Below are 21,475 nucleotides of genomic sequence, written 5' to 3'. Positions count from 1 at the left end.
GGAGCAGCGAAGCCCAAGTGGAAGGAGGGTGCAGAGACTGCTGGGGTTAAGGGCACACTAGAGGGTTTGACCTGTCAGTCTGAAAAGATGGAGACAACGACTCCAAAGGAAACCATGGAGATCTGGAATGTGTGACCCTGGGCCACATCTCCATCTTTCTTTCTTTTTTTAGGGAGAGTCTTGCTCTGTCACCCAGGCTGGAGTGTAGTGGCACAATCTCAGCTCACTGCAACCTACGCCTTCTGGGTTCAAGTGATTCTCCTGCCTCAGCCTCCTGAGTAGCTGGTATTATAGGCACGCACCACCACACCTAGCTAATTTTTTGTATTTTTAGCAGAGACGGGGTTTCACCATGTTGGCCAAACTCCTGACCTCGTGATCCGCCCACCTTGGCCTCCCAAAGTGCTGGGATTACAGGCATGAGCCACCATGCCTGGCCTGTCTCCATCTTTCTGATGGCTCCCCAAGGCCATCCTGTGAGCCCAGATCTAGGGTTTCAAGGGGAGAAGGGGGACGGAAGATACTCTGGGGCTTCCCACATCCCAGGATCCTGAGCCTGCACCTGTCAAGGTCAGTTTGCCCTCTTGGTGGCTGGACCTTGAGACTGCTGGCCTGAAGACATTCAATGCATCTTCATTCAATTCAATGTATTTCTTCTCCATCAGATCAGAAAAATGGAATGGTCCTCTACCAGGAATAAGTTTGATTTGGTTTAAGCACAGCAGGGGCAAGAATGTGCCAGAGAGCTTTAATGTGTCTTCCTGGGCGACCTCCTGGGGTCCTCGCAGTCCCCGACAGCCTCTCCCGAGCTCTCACTGAGCCCTTGACCATGCTGCCGTCTGCTCCAGCTCCAGCCTTCCTCCTCTACCCTGCACCTGAGGAAGGAGCTCTAAGCCTATTAGTTCCTTTGCACTATATGAAGGCCTACTATGTGCCACCATGACATCTGATAAAATTGGGAGGGCCTCGGATGGTCTAACCACAAGTTCCCCCTCCACCTCTCTTCCTGCGGATAAGGTCCCCAGGCCAGACAACCTCCTTATCCGGGAGACCAGATGTAGTTCCTGCTTCTCTCTGAGTAGTGGGTTTCGGTTCCCTGCCAGCCCTCAGAACTATTCAGCCAAGTCAACCACATCCTCCTGTGGGAAGCAGGGGCACCTTGCCCTCTTGGTACTACAAAGCCTGCTTCCACAGCCCCAGGTGGTTCACGTTGCTCCTGAGTGTGACCCCCCTGTGGCTGGTGTGGAGTGCTGAGTCCTCCTCCCCGGGGCTGTGAGCACATATGACTGATAAACTGCTGTCAATCTGTCTGTCCAGTGCTGGGTGTCAAGTGTTCACACATCCCGTAACCATAGGGTGAGATCCTACCTCACTAATGGGGTGAAAAAGAAGTGATTAAAACACCCTAAGTTCTCCCATTGGTGGGGAGGCTTGGTGTCTGGCCAGGGTTTGCAGAGCCAGGGAGGTGAGACATCCAGCAATGTGTACAAGTGGGAACTGGGCCTAGGGCCCCCGCGGCCGGAGGCTCTCTCCCCGAAAAAGGCTTTCCCCGTGGGGCTGCCCCAGGCCCAGAGGTCTGAACCACATCCACTTTATCAGGCCTCTTATAGATTAAAAACCAAAGACATACCAAGATGCGGATATAAATCCTGTGGCAGGTTTTAAATGCTTACATTTAACAAATTACTGCTCCTAACATTAAAACCTCACTTGGAACCATTCCCAACATCTAAATGTAAAGAGGCAATTGTGAATGTGAGGCTTAGGCCAAGAGGCTCCCTGCCCCCGGCCACCAGGCTGAGCCCTGTGTCTGGAGGGGCAGCATGTGGGCCACACTGCCTGCACCAGGCCTGCCCAACAGCCACGCGGCCAGGGCTCCCCTCCCTCCTCACCCCTTCCTTCATTTCTCTTCTTTCCCCGCTCTTCCCTCCTCCTTCTCTATCCACTTCCCTTCCTCCTCCTTGTCCCCACTTTCTCCTCCCACCCATCCTTCTCTCTCCCTTACCCTCCTCCACTGCCTCTCCCCTCCGCCCCCACCCCCACTCACACATCTGAGCCCTGAAAGCCCATGGGGACCTTGTGGCCCCAGGTGAGCCCAACCGCTTGCTGCTGCCTCACCCGCTCCCTCCCACCTGAGACCTGCTGGGTTGTGGCTTGTCCCAGGGGCGCCAACCTTCCGGATCTACATGACCAGGACTTCACTTTAACTCTGCTGGTGTGGTCAGCAAAGCCTGGACTCGTCAGGAAGGGCTTCATGATGCAGACCTTGAGACTACTGGCCTGAAGTCCCCATCTTCAATTGTTCAGATCCCACCATTCTTCAACATTCAGCTAGGATGACCCCTCCTCCCCAAATCCCCTCCGGTTCTGTGGCTCCTCCTCCAGTACTGCGGCTCCTCCTTGCAGGAACTACGGCAAGTCCTGTACCTTCGCTGTGGCCTCATCTCTGTGTCTCCTGATATCCTGACACAGCCTGGAGCTTTGCCTCCCTACCTGACACTCCCAACACCCTAACAGGCCACACTGCCCAGTCGCCCTTGCCCAAGAAGGCCTCACCCCTCCATGACCTGCCTTGTAGAGTGTAGGGCGGCCTCTCTGTCCTCTATGGCCCACTCTGGGCGGCTGACACAGTGGCATCGACCAGGATGATCCAGTGTGGGCGCCGCCTCTCCTGCCACCCACTCCGGCCTGGCTAAAGATTGCGGCCCAGTGCTCCCGGCTGTGTGTCCTCAGCACACCCTGGTGCAAGGTCTGGCTGGCCCTTCCACTTCCTTCAGCTGGACTGAGTTGTGGAGCTTGCCAGATGTTTCCAGGGAGATGAAGGGAGGTTTCAGCTGTTGGAGTACGGGTGCTTCTGGTTTCAGAGAGGTGTAGGCTCTGCTAAAGATTCTGTCTTTCATTCAGTCACACTCCCTGCACACCCACGGCGTGCCAGGCCCCATGCTAAGTGCTAGGGATACAGGGAGCAACAGCCAGACACTGCCCTGTCCTCAGAGCTTTCAATGGTGGCAGGCTTTCAGCCAACAATGACAATGATACTCAACAATGAGTATTTAATAATAACTATTAGAATTTGAGGGACACAGGAGTGTACACCAGGGGCTCTGATTTCATCCAGACCAGGGTGGAATGATGGGAAAGCCCATCTGCACAATTTTGGTTGGGATTTGAGGGGCAGGTAGAAGAAGCTGGTCGAAAGAGTAAGAAAAGGAGGGTGTTCCTGGCAGGCGAGGGACCCCACAGGGAGCCTGGGTTTCATGCATAGAAGTCATGGAAGAAGGCTCCTGTGACCACAATGTGGTGAGTGGGAGCTGCCAGCAGGCTGAAGTCAGACCCCCCAGGCCTGGGATGCAGTCCACTGCTTGGGGCTGAATTGCTTCGAATCCTGGTGCAGGGTCCCAGACCTGACCCCAGAGGCTGGCTCCTCCCCAAACTGCCCCAGCCATATGCTCTGTTCTTTCATGGTCTCAGAGAAGAAGCTGGTCAGGACAGAGGACCCCGAGGAAGGGCTCTCTGATCAGACAGCTCCTATCCCACTCCTTCAGGCCAGTCCTGGTCATGCTCAGGACATGGACCGGGGGCAGAGGGCCATGCTCTGCTCCTCCCTGCACCTGCCAGCCCCACTGGTCACACTCCGATGGTCCTTACATACTTACAGCTGTGCCACTGGGTAATTTAGCTCGCAGGGGTACTATACTTAAGGTTTTGTCAACAGGCTATTTATAAAATGCCTCTCAGGTGTGGATAGAAAGCTCAGAGGGAGTAGAGGATGGACACTGTTCCTCCAGAATCTAGAGCTACTAGAGAACCAGCTAGGACTGCAAAGGCAACAGGAATGTTTATGGCCATCAAGGTGGCTGTGGCCTAAGGACACATGCCCACCATCCTGGCAGCAGGGTGGCAGGTGTGTGTGCTGAGACTGACCCCTCTCCCTCCCCATCTTCAATTGTTCAGATCCCACCATTCTTCAACATTCAGCTAGGATGACCCCTCCTCCCCAAATCCCCTCCGGTTCTGTGGCTCCTCCTCCAGTACTGCAGCTCCTCCTCCAGTACTGAGGCTCCTCCTCTGGTTCTGTGGCTCCTCCTCCAGTTCCGTGGCTCCTCCTCCAGTTCTATGGCTCCTCCTCCGGTTCTGTGACTCCTCCCCTGGTTCTGTGGCTCCTCCTCCAGTTCTGTGGCTCCTCCTCCAATTCTGTGGCTCCTCCTCCGATTCTGTGGCCCCTTGTCTGGTTCTGTGGCTCCTCCTCCAGTTCTGTGTCTCCTCCCCTGGTTCTGTGGCTCCTCCCCTGGTTCTATGGCCCCTCCTCTGGTTCTGTGGCCCCTCCTCTGGTTCTGTGGCCCCTCCTCCGGTTCTGTGGCTCCTTGTGACCTTGATATCACAGCTCTACAGCTGGCTCCCGCCCTGGTTTAGAGAAAGGCTGCAGCTCCACAGGGCAAACAGGCAAGAGCTTTTTTTTGTTTTTTCCCTCTCCCTGAAAATCCCATAATTTGGGGTCACTTTTGGCTCTACGGATGATGTTATCTTCAGGTATTAAAGAGTCTTATCTAGTCCAGCTAAAATCAAAACTTTACACGGCACTGTGAATATATTATCCTACTGGGCTGTACACTTCAAAAATGATCAAGAGGGTAAATTTTTTTCTGTATTTTACCACAATTAAAATTTTAAAAAATCTAAAAACATTTTAATCCCACAAGCAATCTTAGCCTTTTGTATCCCCCAACTCAAGCCTGCACCTCAGCTCAGGGACTGGCAAGGGGAGCCTGTGGGGGTACATTGTTTAATGACATGAGATGAGTGGCTGTACTAGTCAGAGTTATCCAGAGAAACAGAACCAATAGCAGCCATATATATACAGAAAGCATTTGTGAACATGGCTACTGGGAGATGGCAGAGAGAGAGAGAGAAAGAAAGATTTCTAAGGAATTGGCTCACATCATTATGGAGTCTAGCAAATCCAAAATCTGCGGAGCCGATGTCCCAGTTTAAGCCCAAAGGCCAGAAGTTGCTGTGGAACCAGAATAAGCCTATGTTCCAGTTCACAGGCCATCAGGCAGAAGAATTCTTCATTGGGGGAGGGCCAGCGTTTTTGTTCTATTCAGGCCTTCAACTGATTGGATGATGCCCAACCACATTAGAAAAGATAACCTGCTTTACTCTGTCTACTGATTTAAATGTTATTCTCAGCAAGGTGTGGTGGCACATGCCTGTAATCCCAGCATTTTGGGAGGCTGAGGCAGGTGGATCACTTGAGTTCAGAAGTTCAAGACCAGCCTGGGCAACATGGTGAAACTTACATCTCTACAAAAGTTACAAAAATTAGCCAGGCATGGTGGCATGCACCTGCAGTCCCAGCTACTCAGAAGCTGAGGTGGGAGGATCACTTGAGCCTGGGAGGCAGAGGTTGCAGTCAGCTGAGATCGCACCACTGCACTCCAGCCTGGAGGCTGGGCAATGGAATGAGACCCTGTCTCAAAAAAAAAAAAAAAACAGCCTGGGTAACATAGCAAGACCTCATCTCTACAAAAATAAAAATAAAAACTTAGTTGGATGTGGTGGTGCACATCTGTAGTCCTAGCTACTTGGGAGGCTGAGGAAGGAGGATCACCTGAGCCCAGGAGTTTGAGGCTGCAGTGAGCTGTGATCATGCCACTGCACTCCAACCTGGGTGACAAAGTGAGACTCTGACTCTTGAAAAACAATAATAATAAAAAATAAGAAAAGTTATTCTCATCCAAAAACACCCTCACAGAAGCACTCAGAATAATATCTAACCAAGTATCTGGGTGGCATGTGGCCCAGTCAAGTCAACACATAAAATTAACCAACACAGAAGTAGAGAGTAGAGACAATGGATGCAAATCAGGAAGACCGGGCCCTGCCCTGTTTCCAGCAGCCCTCACTACTGGCTGGTGTCCCTGGGCCTCAACTTCCGCATCTCCTCAGTGAGATAAGGTCTGTGAACCCCTCTGTAAGCTGCAAAGTGCTCTACAAATGTGTGCTGTTGGAGTTGGAGTTGTTGTTGTAGTTGTTGTTGTTATGATTATTTTAGCGACTCTTAGTAAATACACTGAAGGTTGCTGAGGAACTTGGCGGGGTTCCCACACACAGCTGAGGTGGTGGTGGGGGTGGGGTTGAAATAATTGCCAAATACCTTCCTGGAATGTTGATTTCCAGAGGGAATTTATGGTCCCTGGTAGTCATTATTTCAGGGCGACTTATCAAAAAAACTGCCCGCAGCCTCATCATAAGCACTTATTCCACAGGAAAGTTGTTTGCAAAACACAACAGACATCAATAATGATGTTCACAGAGCTGTAAATCTTCTAAGCCTGCCTTCCCTTCCTGGGGACTAAGACACCTGATTTGGTTCTCCAGGAGCTCAGAAGTCTCCAAATAGATAACAGAATCCCAAAGTCCATTAAGCAAGGTAATTTACAATAGTGGCAGGCCAAATTCAGGGAAATACATTAGAGCATTTTCCCATTTGGCTTGTAGAAAAGACATTACTCTAAGCACACACACAATGAATGCTGTTAGGTGACAATGAGGAAATCGGTTTGCTCTCCTAACGAGTTTGTTCATCCCCCTCACCATGCAGCACATTAATTTTGAGTGAAAGTTGTACCACCAGATAAGATTCTCAAAGCTCTGACATAAACACCTGAGACCTCATTTCCGACCCATTAAGTAAACGTCACTGGGCATTGTAACAAAGAGAAGCAGGGCACAAAGGTGACTTCCTTTAGAGCTCTGACTCTTAGCTCAAGCTATCCCTTGAGTTGTGAAACGAAGAAGCAATTTCAAATTGTGCACTGCAGAAACTTTCAGAGGCCCTGAGAGTGTTTGGGGAGAGGAATAAAATGTAAAGTGATATTAAACACGAAGTGAAATTGCTACTTTTTTTTTCATGTTTTAAAAAACAAGCAAAGTTTGTTTCCATTCTCTGCTGCTCTCTCCAGGTTGCACTCCCCTTTGCCCCCACCCCACCTCAGGGTGGACTCATTTCCAGGTGTAGTCAGGAACCGGGTCAGAATGGACCCTCCCACCCATAGAAACAAATGGGAATTATTCATGCTATTCTGTGGCCCACTCATGGAGTGACCTAAAGAGATAGAAGAGAAACTAACTCACAATTCAGTAGTTATTGAGCTGCTACTATATATCTTTGTTGCAAAGGACAGGAAACCAACTCAAACTAACTTAAGCAAAACAATGAATGTGTTGGTAATCAGGATCAATCATCCCTACTAGTATGGTGATACAGTTTGGATCTGTGTCGCCACCCAAATCTCATGTTAAATTGTAATCCCCACTGTTGGAGGTGGGGCCTGGTGGGAGGTGATTGGATCACGGGGGGGTGAAGTTCCCATGAATGGGTTAGCGCCATTCCCCTTGGTGCTGTTCTTGTGATAGTGTGTGAGTTATTGTGAGATCTGGTTGTTTAAAAGTGTACAGCTCTCTCTCTCTCTCTCTCTCCTGCTCCAGCCACACATAAGACATGCCTGCTTCCTCTGCCTTCCGCCATGATTGTAAGTTTCATGAGGCCTCCTGAGAAGTATAAGCCACTTAGCTTCCTGCACGGCCTGCAGAACTCTAAGCCAATTAAATCTCTTTTCTGTATAAGTTATCCAGTCGCAGGTATTTCTTTTCTTTTTTTTTTTTTTTTTTTTTGAGATGGTGTTTCACCCTTGTTGTCCAGGCTGGAGTGCAAAGGTGCGATCTTGGCTTACTGCAACCTGTGCCTCCCAGGTTCAAGTGATTCTCCTGCCTCAGCCTCCCAAGTAGCTGGGATTACAGGCATGCTTCACCATGCCCAGCTAATTTTTGTATTTTTAGTAGAGATGTGGTTTCACCATGTTGGTCAGGCTGGTCTCGAACTCCTGGCCTCAGGTGATCCACCCACCTCAGCCTCCCAAAGTGCTGGGATTACAGGCGTGAGCCACCGTGCCCAGCCTCAGGTATTTCTTTATAGCAATGCGAAAACTAATACAAATGGTAAACACTATCTGTGCCTGTTAGTAGCCTAACATTAGAGGCTAGATAGCAGTCTCAACTTCCAATTCTGTGGTGTCATTGTTGTGTTTCCTGGTTTCTCCCTTGAAAACCAAGAATTCCAAACTAGCTGAGTCCAAAGCTGCAAAGTAAGGAAGCAAAAATTATGAGTGTGTTATTAGGTATAGTAGTGAAGGAAGCTCTGCCCACTTTCACCCTCTTGATTCCAGGATCCCTGTATTTTGATACTATTCTCTAAAATCCTCCCCCGACCCCCCTGCCAAGGATGCAATATTGTTTTTAGCTTACTATCCTTGCAGGAAGAGGAAAATTCATAATGGCTTCAGTCTACAGGTCAGGGAGCTAATGTGATGATTCTGTCAATTGCAGAGTATGTCTATTCCAATTAGATACCTAGAGACTAGGGAAGTATCACAAGAGTGAGTCCATGGGCCCAGTGTGAGATGAAGTTTGGTCAAAACTCCATTTATCAGCTCACCACCACAAACCTTTCCTTTGACTGGCAGGCCAAGGGGGCAGTTTGAGTTCCGAGGAATTAGCAAAAATTAAAATCTAGTGTCTAGGGGTCCCTTAAAGGACTGCCTATTTCCTCACTCCTCAGATCCAGTGTCTGCAGATCCCACTGGTCAAGGCTTAGGAGTAGTTTTGCGGTATATATATGGATGTATTTGTGGCACTTTGCAGATTTCTTTCTCAAGAAGGCCAAGAACCGCTTTGATCATGTGGTTCCAGGACATGAACCGGCTTAGGCCTGGGAAACTGAAGGGGGGACCATGACTGCATTATAGCGGCTGAAGTTGGCTTCTGGCCACCAGATCATGCTTGTCAGGACGGTTCAGTGTGCTGTCCATCCACTTCAATCCTAGAGGCGCCAGATAAAGCAGCTACCACCAAAGTGCCCGTCCATCAAGACATTCTGATTCCCACTCTGAATAAGTGTGGAGCGGGGAGAAGGAGGAGGGCAGGAACAGTATTATTTGACTGTTACCAGTGTCATCCGGCATTGCCTTTTTTTGCTCACAACTGACATGTAAGGTGGGTTTTCTCTGGCCTGAACTTTCCCTCATGGGTGCTTTGTGGATTCTTTGGAGACCCCAAATGGAACACTTGGCTGCAGGCTCCTCTGTGTGGCTCTTGCTTTCCTCCCTCAATCTCCAGGAATTTGGGGGTCCCTCTGTCTTCAGGGTCACCTTTCCCTTCTGGGCAGTTTTATGAGGCCAGCCCTTTGCCCCATGTGGCCCATGTCTGTAAGAAACACTTACTTATACATCAGTGGTCTTACTACTGGTAGAAGCACAGTTGGCTCCAAATGTGCCTCACACCTCTGTGTGTGTGTGTGTGTGTGTGTGTGTGTGTGTGTGATGTGTGTCTGTACCCCCTACCCTGTCTCCTCCCTTCCCCTCCTCCCCTTTCTTCTCTTCCCATCTACCCCCACTGTGTCTCACGTTTAGACTCTTCAGGTGAATCTCAGAAAACAGGGCCTGTAACCCTGGCACTTTGGGAGGCTGAGGCAGGCAGATTGCTTGAGCTCAGGAGTTCAAGCCCAGCCTAGGCAACATAGCAAAACCTTATCTCTACTAAAAGAGGCTGAGGCAGGAGGATCATTTGAGTCCAGGAGGTCAAGGCTACAGTGAGCAGTTATCACACCACTACACTCCAGTCTGGGTGACAGAATGAGACATTGTCTCAAAAATAAAAAAAAAGAAAAGTGGCCAGGCGTGGTGGCTCACCCTTGTAATCCCAGCACTTTGGAAGGCCAAGGCAGGTGAGGTCAGGAGTTTGAGATCAGCCTGACCAACATGGTGAAACCCCGTCTCTACAAAAAATACAAAATTAGCTAGGCATGCCTGTAATCCCAGCTACTTGGGAGGTTAAGGCAGGAGAATCGCTTGAACCCAGGAGGTGGAGGTTGCGGTGAGCCAAGATCATACCATTGCACTCCAGCCTGAGCAACAAGAGCAAAACCCTGTCTCAAAAAAAAATTATATTATTTTATATATATTATATTCTATATAGCATCTACCTCATAGGGCTCTTGTGAGAATTAAATTAAACAACCCTGGTGAAGAACCTAGTTAAAGCGCTCAAGAAATGTCAGGTATTATTAGTATTCCTATTAACATTATAAACCAGAACACACAATGGCCCCAGCTGATCTACCAGATCAGGAATCGGGGAACATTTCCTCCTCAGCTGCATCTCAGGCAGTGAAAGGCAAATCTCTCCAGAGGAGAGGCCCACAGATGCACCCACGCGTGCCCACCACCATCGCGTGCCCACCACCGTCGCATGCCCACCACCATCGCGTGCCCACCACCATCGTGTGCCCACCACCATCGCGTGCCCACCACCATCGCGTGCCTGCCTGCACACACGCAAGCAGCTTTTTGAGCTTTGGAACTTTACAGGGACGACTGGATTTGGGATGAGGCCTGCGGCCAGGGAGCAAGAGGCCTGGAGCATGGGCACTGGCCTCCAGTGCACAGACATTTTCCAGTTTGCAAAGTTTCCAGCCTAGCAGGAAGAAGGTGCTTGGGGTTGGAGGAGTTGGCAGTCTGAGATAGATTAACATTTTCCTTTCTCAGGGCCTAGAGAGTAGTGGAGGAATTTGAAGAAGCTGCAAAGATAACTCGGGGCTGCTTTGAACATTTGAACCTAGGGCACTTCTGAAGCTGAGCGGTTGGGCGGCGGCATTGATTTTTAAGTTCGTCACAGCTACAGCCTTAGATGTGGGCTGTGCTGAGGGACCCAGGATCTGAACTCCTCACGGAGGCTGGTAGAAGAAATCTCCCAGCCTGTCTTTGCTGGGGACCATAACCAAAACTGTCTCCCCAAGATTAAAAAAAAAAAAAAAAATTCAGCCCTCAGAGTCCTGAGCAGGCCTCTGGGGCTGTCACAAATTTCTGTGTAGTCCTTTCTGGAAAGTTCTTGGCTGTTCCCCAAGCCATGAAACCACTCCCAGAACTAGGTCAGCAGAAATCATCCAGAGCAGACAGCCAGCCACTACCTTACCTTCTCAGGAGGCTCTGCAGAGGGCCAGGGCAGTTGGAGCCCTGTCTCACCAACAGTCTTGCTGTGGGACAACCATGTCCCACCAACAGTCTTGCTCCCTTCCCTTTCAGCATTATACCCTGGGTGTGACTGGCTCCCAGCCTATGGGAAAGATGGAACTTTTTCTCCGGTTTCTGGCTGAGAAGCTGCAGACATCCAAGGGGTGTGTCTTCTAAGACAGCTGCCCCAAATGGCCAAGCAGTCTCTCAACAGCAGTGCCCATTGGCTAATGCATATAACACATCTGGGGATGGGGGCACCCCATCTCTACTTCCCACCAAGCAGCTCTCAGGTTGAGGAACTGTCTGTGTATCTCTAAGGAGGCATGTTGCCAAGGACCCTACCGTGGTATCAGCATTGTCCACTGAGGCTGAAGCCATTTCTCCAAGTTCATGCCTGCCCTTTGCCCTTGGTGGAGTCAATGGAGCTGGGGCCTGAACACCGAAGGACTTCGGGTTGGGACTCATGGACCGGCAGGCGCCCTGAGATTGGTGGAGGAATGACAATCATACTTTCTTTTTTTCTTAATTTTTTATTTATTTATTTATTTATTTATTTATTTATTTATTTTGAGATGGAGTCTCACACTGTCGCCCAGGCTGGAGTGCAGTGGCACGATCTCAGCTTACTGCAAGCTCTGCCTCCTGGGTTCAACCAATTCTCCTGCCTCAGCCTCCCAAGTAGCTGGGATTACAGGCCTGCACCACCATACCCGGCTAATTTTTTGTATTTTTAGTAGGGACGGGGTTTCATTATGTTGGCCAGGCTGGTCTCAAACGCCTGACTCTGTGATCCATCCACCTCGGCCTCCCAAAGTCCTGGGATTGCAGGCGTGAGCCACCATGCCCAGCCGATAATCATACTTTGTTTTGCCCTCACTGTTGGAGATTTGGACTCACTGTCAAAGCCAGAAGCATCCTTCCAGCATCCAGCAGAAACTCGAGATATTTTTTCCTGAGAACCCAGGTAAAGAAGGAGGTCCCCTTTATGGTGTAGTCACACTACCCCCTGCTGGACAGATGGCAGCATGGCGATGCGGGCCTGCCATGCCCAGCATCCGTGGATATTTGCCAAGCGTCGTGGGCAAGGCATTAGACACATAGTAACCACTCAGTAACGGTCACTTATCATTATTGTTTAGTTGCTGTTGTTGTCATAGAGTGAGGACCACCACAGAAGGTCAGAGAAAGAAGTTACTGTGAGACAGAGGGTTGCTGTCTCCTTCCTGGCTCTGCCTCCGGCTGTCTGTCCCATGCAGAGCTCCTGAGGCGAAGAAGCTGCTCATGGGCCATCATCACCTACAAGGGCACCTCCCACTTCCACAGACGGGCCCTGACCACCTGGGCTCCAAACGCCCTTGAACTAGCCTCTGTGTTGCCGAGTTCTTCCCGCCCCTGTTCCCTGAACAGACGCTCTGCAACCTCAGCTGGTCCCCGCACTGCAAACATTTGCTGAACTATTCAGCTCAATTTAAGCTGCAGCAGACCAAAACCTCAAGTGAGCTAACATGACCTTGCTGTTTTCATTTTCATCAAGATAAGAAAATGCCAAGATAAGTAATTGTCAGAGTTAATAATTTAAAAATGCAATAGACCTTGTAATTAAAAATAAGCTGAAAGAAGCCACAAAGTGATTGTAATAATGTTTCAAGGGCCAATTACACAAAACCCTCCTCTGGCTGTGCCAGGAGAGCTGGAAGGAAAGAATCAAACTCTTGGGGGCTCAGAGCAGTTTATGTACCAGGAAAATCCTTTTATTGAAATCTGATCCATCAGAAAGCTTTGGATACATTTATCCAAAACTGGCCACACCTTCATGAATTTTCCCTACTTATTCATGTATCTTTTCATTTATTTGTTTGTTTGTTTGTTTGTTTGAGATGGAGTCACACTCCGTCGCCCAGGCTGCAGTGCAGTGGCACGCTCTCTGCTCACTGTAACCTCCACCTCCTGGGTTAAAGCAATTCTCCAGCCTCAGCCTCCCAAGTAGCTGGGATTACAGGCGCCTGCCACCACACCTGACTAATTTTTTGTATTTTTAGTAGAGATGGGGTTTCACCATGTTGGCGAGGCTGGTCTTGAACTCCTGACCTCAGGCAATCCGCCTGCCTCAGCCTCTCAAAGTGCTGGGATTACAGGCATGAGCCACCGCGCCCGGCTATTCATGTATCTTTTTATCAGAAGTAATTATGGACTTCCTTTCTCCCTGGCCTAACTGGAATCTGTGGACTCTGTGGCATGCTGTTTTCTGGTTGAAATGGGATTACCGAGTCAGGAAGCTGTACCCTTCTGGTACATTCCCAAAGAATCTAGCACATCACTTTGAAGCCTCAGTCCCCTCCCTCTCTGGTGAGTCTTGGCATGTTATCAAATGGTTTCCTTGTTTCATGCAGAAGGGCAGATGAGGAAAACACTGTGCCCTTCATTGATTGGCATTCATACTTGTTCTACTGAGAGAGCAAAGAGGCCTTATACCGTCACCCAGGAAGGTTGTAGCTCCCATTTCTGATGGCCACTCAGTTGGTAGCAAATCAGGCTTCCCTTTGCCTTCTTAGCTTCCAGGGCAGGATGCAGCTTCCCAACTTAGTAATCCCTTTCCAACTGGAAAACTTAGAATGCCACAGCATTCACAAATTTCCACTTAGAGAACCTCCTCTACAGTGTATTTTCCAGACCCAGTTGTTTTATTTTTAAATCCACAAACTTCCATTCTTTCATTGTAACTAATTCTGACCACCGTATCATAGACTTTTCCTCCCTGGAAAAAAAAAACAAAAAACAAAAAAAAACCCACTGGGGTTTCCTCAAAATTCTAAGCCTGTCTGTGGAAGGAACATCATCATCCTGCCAGTGACAATGGATACAAGGTAGAAAAGGACTCTGCAACCTGGTGGGAGGGCAGAGAAGGGATGGAGGAATCAGGACAAGATATGGTCAAGGATGTGTCCAGACACACCATCTTACCTGGCCTCAAGGTATTATCCACCAATGTGGTCAAGTGAACCCAAAACAACCAGACCTAGTAAGCAAGGTAGCTCTGTCTGCTTCCCTTGTTCATGACCCGAGGCCCCAAAGCCAGAGGGCTCACAAGAACATGACCAAGAAAGGAAGTCAAAGGCATATTTATAAAACTAACAAAAGGAATCCCAGAAATCATCTTTGGAAACCTAGGAAGTCTCTGGAATCTTAGAACCTGCAGAGACCTCCCCCTCAACAGAAACTGAATTTTCAGAGAAAACATCAAGACTCTAGGGAGGTAGATTCACTTATCCAAAGAACACACAGACCCCATAAATGTTCACCCTGGCCAACAGCCTCCCTGCTCAGGACACCAAAAACAGAACTACCACGTTTCTACCCATCACAAACCCAACCACAGACTATGGGTGCCAGAAGGGCAAGAAGGGAGGGTCCAGCCCCCAGAGTAACCCAGTGATGGATCCCAAAGGGCCACACCTGATCCTACAATGTGAAATTGGTGTCCTCAAGCTCAGACATCTGTTTCTGGGAGAGAGGAGGAAAAGGAGGAGAGAATCAGAAAGAGTCCTCAGGCTTCCAACAAGGAGAGAAGCGTGTTCATATCTTCCGCTATGGAAATACAACTGGGTCTGGGTTCTTGAGAGCCTGTGGATGAGTTGGGCAAGGCCAGGGGTCCCCCTCCAAGCAGTGCACCCGAGCTCCAAAATGAAATCTCTGGGTTCCTTTCCAAAATATGAACTCGATTTGTATGCTCTTTTCTTCAAATGTGGAAACGATGAGCTCACTGCAATTTTTTTTTTTTTTTTTTTTTTTCAGTTTTCTTTGGAACCAACATTTGACCCCAGGAGCCAATCCAAGCCTCATGTGTTTGGTGAACCTTTCCCTTGCTCTGTTTCCCCAGAACTCAGCACAGAGCCTGGCTCAGTACAGGCAACCACTGGATGTCTATTGAATGAATGAGTTGCTTGTGGGCCCCTGGAGCAGAGTGAGACGCCAAGCTTCACATTCTTTATAGGCATAGCATGTCTCAGGGTAACTTCCCTGTGCCAGCGTTTGATTTGGCCATGCCTCCTTCCTGACAGGCTGAAAGACATCCCTTGTGTGTCTCCCTCTGCTGGAGCACTGTTTACTACAGTAAACAGTGCCGGCAGGCCCAAGGCCAACAATCTAGCCCACGAATTAATGACTTTCAGCAGCAAAGAAGCCCAGTAGACCTTTGAAAGGGTCCACTACTCTCAACCAGGCAGCAGGGCAACCTTAACTTTTTCACTGTAAAAGGGCAGACTAATATAGGCGGAACTAATATAGGCGGAACTGGATTTGTAATAAGAAATGAACACACTCTATTTGGTGGTAACGGTAAGATGATTTATTTCCAGGATCCGAGAAAACCTTACGCCAGTGTTTATGTAGCAGAAGCTCCTTCATTTGGAGTATGCTAAAGGCAGGGGGTTGCAAGACATTACAGCTATGCACTTACAGAGTCTAACAAGTAGTTGCCATACTGCTCATAGAGACCCGACAAAGACAAAGGGTCAGAGAAAGTGTCTAGCTCTGCCTGGCATCTGTCTCAACATCTTTGCCAACACATGCTTCACTTCATCAAGAAAGAAAGAGGGAAACTTCTGCTTCCAACTATGATGGAGTAGTTGGTACCAGTCTAGCCCTCCCACCACGTGTTAATCAGTTTGCATTGCTATAAAGGAATACCTGAGGCTGGGTAATTTATAAAGAAAAGAGGTTTACTTTGGCTCATGGTTCTGCAGGCTGAACACAAAGCATGGTGCCAGCATCTGCTTCTGGTAAGGGCCTCTGGATGCTTATAATCATGGCAGAAAGCAAGTGGAGAGCAGGTGCATCACATGACAAGAGAGGGAGCAAGGGTGGGAGGAGGTGCCAGGCTCCTTTAAACAAACAGCTCTTATGTGAAGTAACAGAGCAAGAATGCATTCATTACCACAGGGAGGGCATCAAGCCATTCATGAGGGATCTGCCTCCATGACCCAAACATCTCCCACCAGGCCCCATCTCCAATACTGGGGATCACATTTCAACTTTAGATTTGGAGATTCAAACTATATCAGGCCAGGTGCAGTGGCTCACGCCTGTAATCTCAGCACTTGTGGGAGGCCAAGGTGGGGGGATCACTTGAGGTCAGGAGTTCAAGATCAGCCTAGGCAACATGGCGAAACGCTGTCTCTACTAAAAATGCAAAAATTAGCTGGGCGGTAGTGGTGTGACCTTGTAATCCCAGCTATTCTGGAGGCTGAGGCAAGAGAATCACTTGAGTCTACGAGGCAGAGGTTGCAGTGAGCCAAGATCACACCACTGCACTTCAGCCTGGGCAACAGAGGGAGACTCCATCTCAAAAAAAAAAAAGAAGTTATCATTGATGGAACCTGGGTAAAGTGTACATAGGACCCCTGTATTATTTCTTCCAACTGCATGTGAATCTACAGTTTATCTCAAAGTAAAAAGATTAATTATATATACTCATAATATTTTATACATTAATTATTAAATATTAAAATATAGGATTAATATATTAAAATGTTTATAATATTAAATTCATATATAGCTAGATCAATATCTGCAAACACCACCAACATCCATCAACAGGAGAATGGATAAACAAATTGTGGTTTCTTCACTCAATGAAAACTACTCAGTGTTATTGATGAATCTCAGCAATAAAAAGCAATGACTATTGATAATTCAACAATATAGATGAATCTAAAAATAAAAAGCAAAAACGTTATATTGACCAAAAGAAGCTAGACACAAAAGAACATATACTTTTTATTCTATCTGAAATTCTAGAACAGGCAGAAGTAATGTATTGTGATAGAAATCAGAAAGTCATTGCCTCTGGAAGATCGGTGAAGAATTGCGTAGAAAATGACACTAGGGAATTTTCAGGAGTGATGGAAATATCTTTTATGTTGTTTGGGGGTAGCAGTTACAAAGATATATACAGTTGTCAAAACTGATTAAATGTTTAAAATCTATGAATTTATGTATGTAAAGTATACCTCAATAAAACAGAGCTGTAATTTCCTTACAAAAAATGTTCATGAAAAGATACCATTCTGAAAGTGACAAGGCAAGTCACAGCATACAAGTGGCTATTTATCACATATATAACCAATGAAGGGCTTATATCCAGAACAGAGAACTCACACTAATAAGAAAAAGACAGACACCCCGATGGAAAAATAAGCAAGTGACTTGAACAAGCCCATCACAAAAGAAGATATGCAAATGTCCAATCAATATATGAAAAATTATCAATATGATTAGTCATCAGGGAAAGGCAAAGTCAAACCACAAGGAGAGACCACTGCATATCCACCAGCATAGCTGAAATTAAGAACACTAATAATGCCAAGTATAAGCAAAGATGTAGAGAGCAACAAGAACTTTCACAGGCCGGAAGAAATATAAATTTGGGCTGGGTGCAGTGGCTCATGCCTGTAATCCCAGCATTTTGGGATGCTGAGGCGGGTGGATCACTTGAGCTCAGGAGTTTGAGACCAGCCTGTGCAACATGCTGAAACTCTGTCTCTAATAAAAATACAAAAATTAGCTGGGCATGGTGGCGCACACCTGTAGCCCCAGCTACTAAGGAGGCTGAAGGAGGAGAATTGCTTGAACCAAGGAGGCGGAGGTTGCCATGAGCTGATATCACACCACTGCACTCCAGCCTGGGTGATAGAGCGAGACTCCGTCTCAAAAAAAAAAAAAAAAGAAAAAATTTATAGAAATATAAATTGATCCAATCACCTTATAAAATTGTTTGATGTTAGCTATTCAAGCTGGACATATACATCCAGCAATTCCACTCCTAAGTGTATACCCACCAAAGATGCAAATACCCATGCAAACAAGAAAAGACATGTGTAAGAATATTCCTAACAGTATCACCCATAATAGTATGAAACTAGGAACAACTCAAACGTCTATCAAATGTGGGTTAGTTAAGCATAGTGAGTATATTTTTACAGTAGAATACAATGTAGCTATGAAAATGAATAAACTGATGCTACACACTTAACTACCATGATGAAACTCACAATCTAATGTTGAGTGAAAGAAGCCAGCACAAACATGTATAATGCATGTGGTATGATGCAGTTTATCTAAAATTCCAAAACCTACTAAATGATTATGTTTTACACATATATGCTTAGATAGTAAATCTCAAAAGCAAAGTGAAAAAATAATTGCCATAAAGATCAAAATGATAGCTCCCTGTGGGAGGAGACTGAGGGTAATAATTAGGAAGTGAGGATTGGGGGTGTTGGCAAAATTCTATTTCTTTACCTGAGCAGTGGTTAAACAGTATTTACTTTATAATAATTTGTTAAGCTGTACATTTGTTTGATGCATTTTTCTGTAGTGTGCTGTGTCATAACACAATAAAAGAAAGTTTAAAAGGGAAAAAAAGGAGAATACACACAAATGTTGAAGGCCTAAGAGTAGAGAACTTTTGAATAATTTCTTTTTCTTACCTTCTGTAGCTGTTTCATTTTCCAGAGTAATGGAGAATTAGTGATAGAGAGCAGGGAGTATGGAAACAGACTGTGCCTTAATTCAAATCCCAGCTCTCTCTCAGCACGTCCGTGACCTTGGGCAACTTGCTTAAACTTTCTATGCTCCTGGCTCCTTATCTGTAAAATGAGGATAATAATAGTAACTGCCTTATTGGGTTGGTTGCACACACAGAAACAGCAAATTCTCAATCCGTAGTGAGCCCTGTGTTAGCTGTTATCAGAATGTCTAAATTACCTTTATGAGGAAAAAAAAGTAAAACGCAGTTTTCAGCCTATAGCATTCATCACACTTCACTATGATTCTTTTTCTTCTCTACCTGACAGTGGGCACCACAAGGGCAGAAACAGCATCTGCCTTGAAACACTTTGTCATCCCAGCATGCAGCACAGGGCCTAAGTAAAAGGGGTCCAGGTGTTTTGCTTTTAATGCAATGCCATGGTCATAGTAGAATGTGGAGAGTGACCCTCCACAGCCCAAGTCCTGCCTCCATCCTTGCTCCCCAAGGAGAGGCTCAGACATACATACCGTGTAGCCTAAAAGTAGCCACCTCTCTGGGGTCCTCGGTCCCCTTGCCTCTGTCCTTTCTTGGGAACAGTCCAGGGAATGATGGGAAGAACCCCTTGGCCTCATTATTGGGAAAGGATGAGGATGGAGAACAGGGAATGGGGTTGAGAGGCTCCAAAGGAGACCCACCTATTCCCTAAAAGGACCATACATGCCTGGATGGTTCAGGAGAAACCCAGCTCTGACCAGCTGTGTGCCTCAAGGTAGTCCCAAGGGGACTAGGGAAGGCAGCCCCAGGACTGTGGGCCACTCCTGAGCAGAAACTGTGGGCTATCCCTCCTTGGTGGGCTCAAGGCTCAAGGTGGCTCTTCTGTGGTCAGTGACATGGTGAAAACTCCTCCCTATGCACAAAGTCCTTCCACAAACATCAATCCATTTACTCTTCCTAACAGGCCAGCGAGCTAATCTATCACTCACTTTACAAGGTAGGAGGCTGCAACAGGCACAGCAAATTCAGATTATGGTCATCCAGCCCTGACCTCAACCCTTATCCTTCCTTTCCCTCAATTTCTCTCTAGGTCTGTCTTCCTAGAAGACCAGGTAGGTGCCACATGGGCCAGGATGACCTTAGTCCCCGCAAGGTGCAGGACATTTGAGTTAGCCCTCAAGACCCTTGACCCTTCCTCATTTCCAAGGAAGTCAGGAAAAATGGCCTGGGGAGGACACTCAGCCTAGGGGTTAGGCCCAGAGAGGGATTCCAACCCAGACCTGTATGATTTCATGGCCCATCATAGCTCTTGCAGGGCCCACTGCAAAGCATGGCCTCCTCAGGTGGGAGTGCTATCCAATCCACATGCCAAGGGGAGAGAAGTACAAAGGGCCCTATGAGAAGAAAGGCATCCAGGAAGTCAAGGATCCCCAGAACATGGCATCTCTGGGTTTCCCAGCAGAGAAATGAAGCAGTTTAGAGTTTGTAAGAGAAGGAATAGGGTTTCAGAGCGGAACAATTAAGATAGGCGGAGAAAGGCTTCCTAAGTAAGGAATAGGGGTTTTTTAAATCTAGAGCCTCATTAGATTAAAAAACCCCTCAGCCAGACGCAGTGGCTTACGCCTGTAATCCCAGCACTTTGAGAGGCCAAGGCGGGCAGACCACCTGAGGTCCGGAGTTCGAGACCAGCCTGACCAACATGGAGAAACCCTGTTTCTACTAAAAATACAAAATTAGCCAGGCATTGTGGTGCATGCCTGTAATCCCAGCTACTCAGGAGGCTGAGGCAGGAGAATTACTTGAACCTGGGAGGCGGAGGTTGCAGTGAGCCGAGATCGTGCCACTGCACTCCAGCCTGGGCAACAAGAGCAAAACTCCATCTAAAAAAAAAAAAAAAAAAAAAAAATCCCTCATAGGGTAGGCACTGCATTAAAAAAACAAAACACCTGGATTCCTTTTACTCAGGCCCTGTGCTGCGTGCTGGGATGACAGAGTGGTTCAAGTCAGATGCTGTTTCTGCCCTTATGGTGCCCACTGGTACCAGCTGGTACAGATGGGTCTGGGATTCTTTAGGACAGAGCTAGTAGAGAGGTGGGCTTAAACCTCACAGGGTAGAAGCTGCTGCTTACTGGTCCAAAATCACACTCCCTTGAGCCACTTAAACAGCCTAGACAGCAGGCCATCACCACAGACGGCTACTGAGATGTCAGTCAGAAACAGCTCCAGCTCTGAGCTCCAGCGGTGCAGTTGGTTGGCGCATGGTACTTACACAGAAATAGCCCTGGCTCCATTTCCAGAATCTGTCCCAGCAACTTCCGCTCCTAACGTCAAAATGAAAACAGAATCCAGCTAATCGAAGAGAACCACCCCGTATATCCTGGCTCAGGCTGTGCTGGGTCAGGCCAGACTGACAACCTCAGGACAGCCTTCTTTTCTGTTCCCTTGGAAGACATTTGGTCCTCAAAAGACTTTTAACCTTTTGAACTTTAGCTGGGAAGGATGAACTGCTTCATGCTGAACCCAGAAGGGAGACGAACTGTCGCACCAGCAAACCAGGCTGAAAGAAGGCCGAGGCCGGGCGCGGTGGCTCAAGCCTGTAATCCCAGCACTTTGGGAGGCCGAGACGGGCGGATCACGAGGTCAGGAGATCGAGACCATCCTGGCGAACACGGTGAAACCCCGTCTCTATTAAGAAATACAAAAAACTAGCCGGGCGAGGTGGCGGGCGCCTGTAGTCCCAGCTACTCGGGAGGCTGAGGCCGGAGAATGGCGTAAACCCGGGAGGCGGAGCTTGCAGTGAGCTGAGATCCGGCCACTGCACTCCAGTCTGGGTGACAGAGCGAGACTCCGTCTCAAAAAAAAAAAAAAAAAAAAAAAAAGA

General features: G+C 47.8%; 1 long non-coding RNA gene across 1 annotated transcript in view; it reads right to left on the bottom strand.

Annotated features, from left to right (window-relative positions):
• The window catches only part of LOC105467149 (uncharacterized), a 112,447-nt gene extending 91,996 nt beyond the window's left edge, over positions 1-20,451 (bottom strand). Inside the window, exon 1 of the long non-coding RNA XR_011624679.1 lies at positions 18,560-20,451. This is a non-coding gene — a long non-coding RNA (uncharacterized lncRNA). The remainder of the gene's footprint in view (positions 1-18,559) is intronic.
• Positions 20,452-21,475: the final 1,024 nt, after the last annotated feature.

This window comes from Macaca nemestrina, chromosome 6 (genome assembly GCF_043159975.1).
Source record: "Macaca nemestrina isolate mMacNem1 chromosome 6, mMacNem.hap1, whole genome shotgun sequence".
NCBI classification, from domain to species: Eukaryota; Metazoa; Chordata; class Mammalia; order Primates; family Cercopithecidae; genus Macaca; species Macaca nemestrina.
This window is presented reverse-complemented; position numbering and strand designations above follow the sequence as displayed.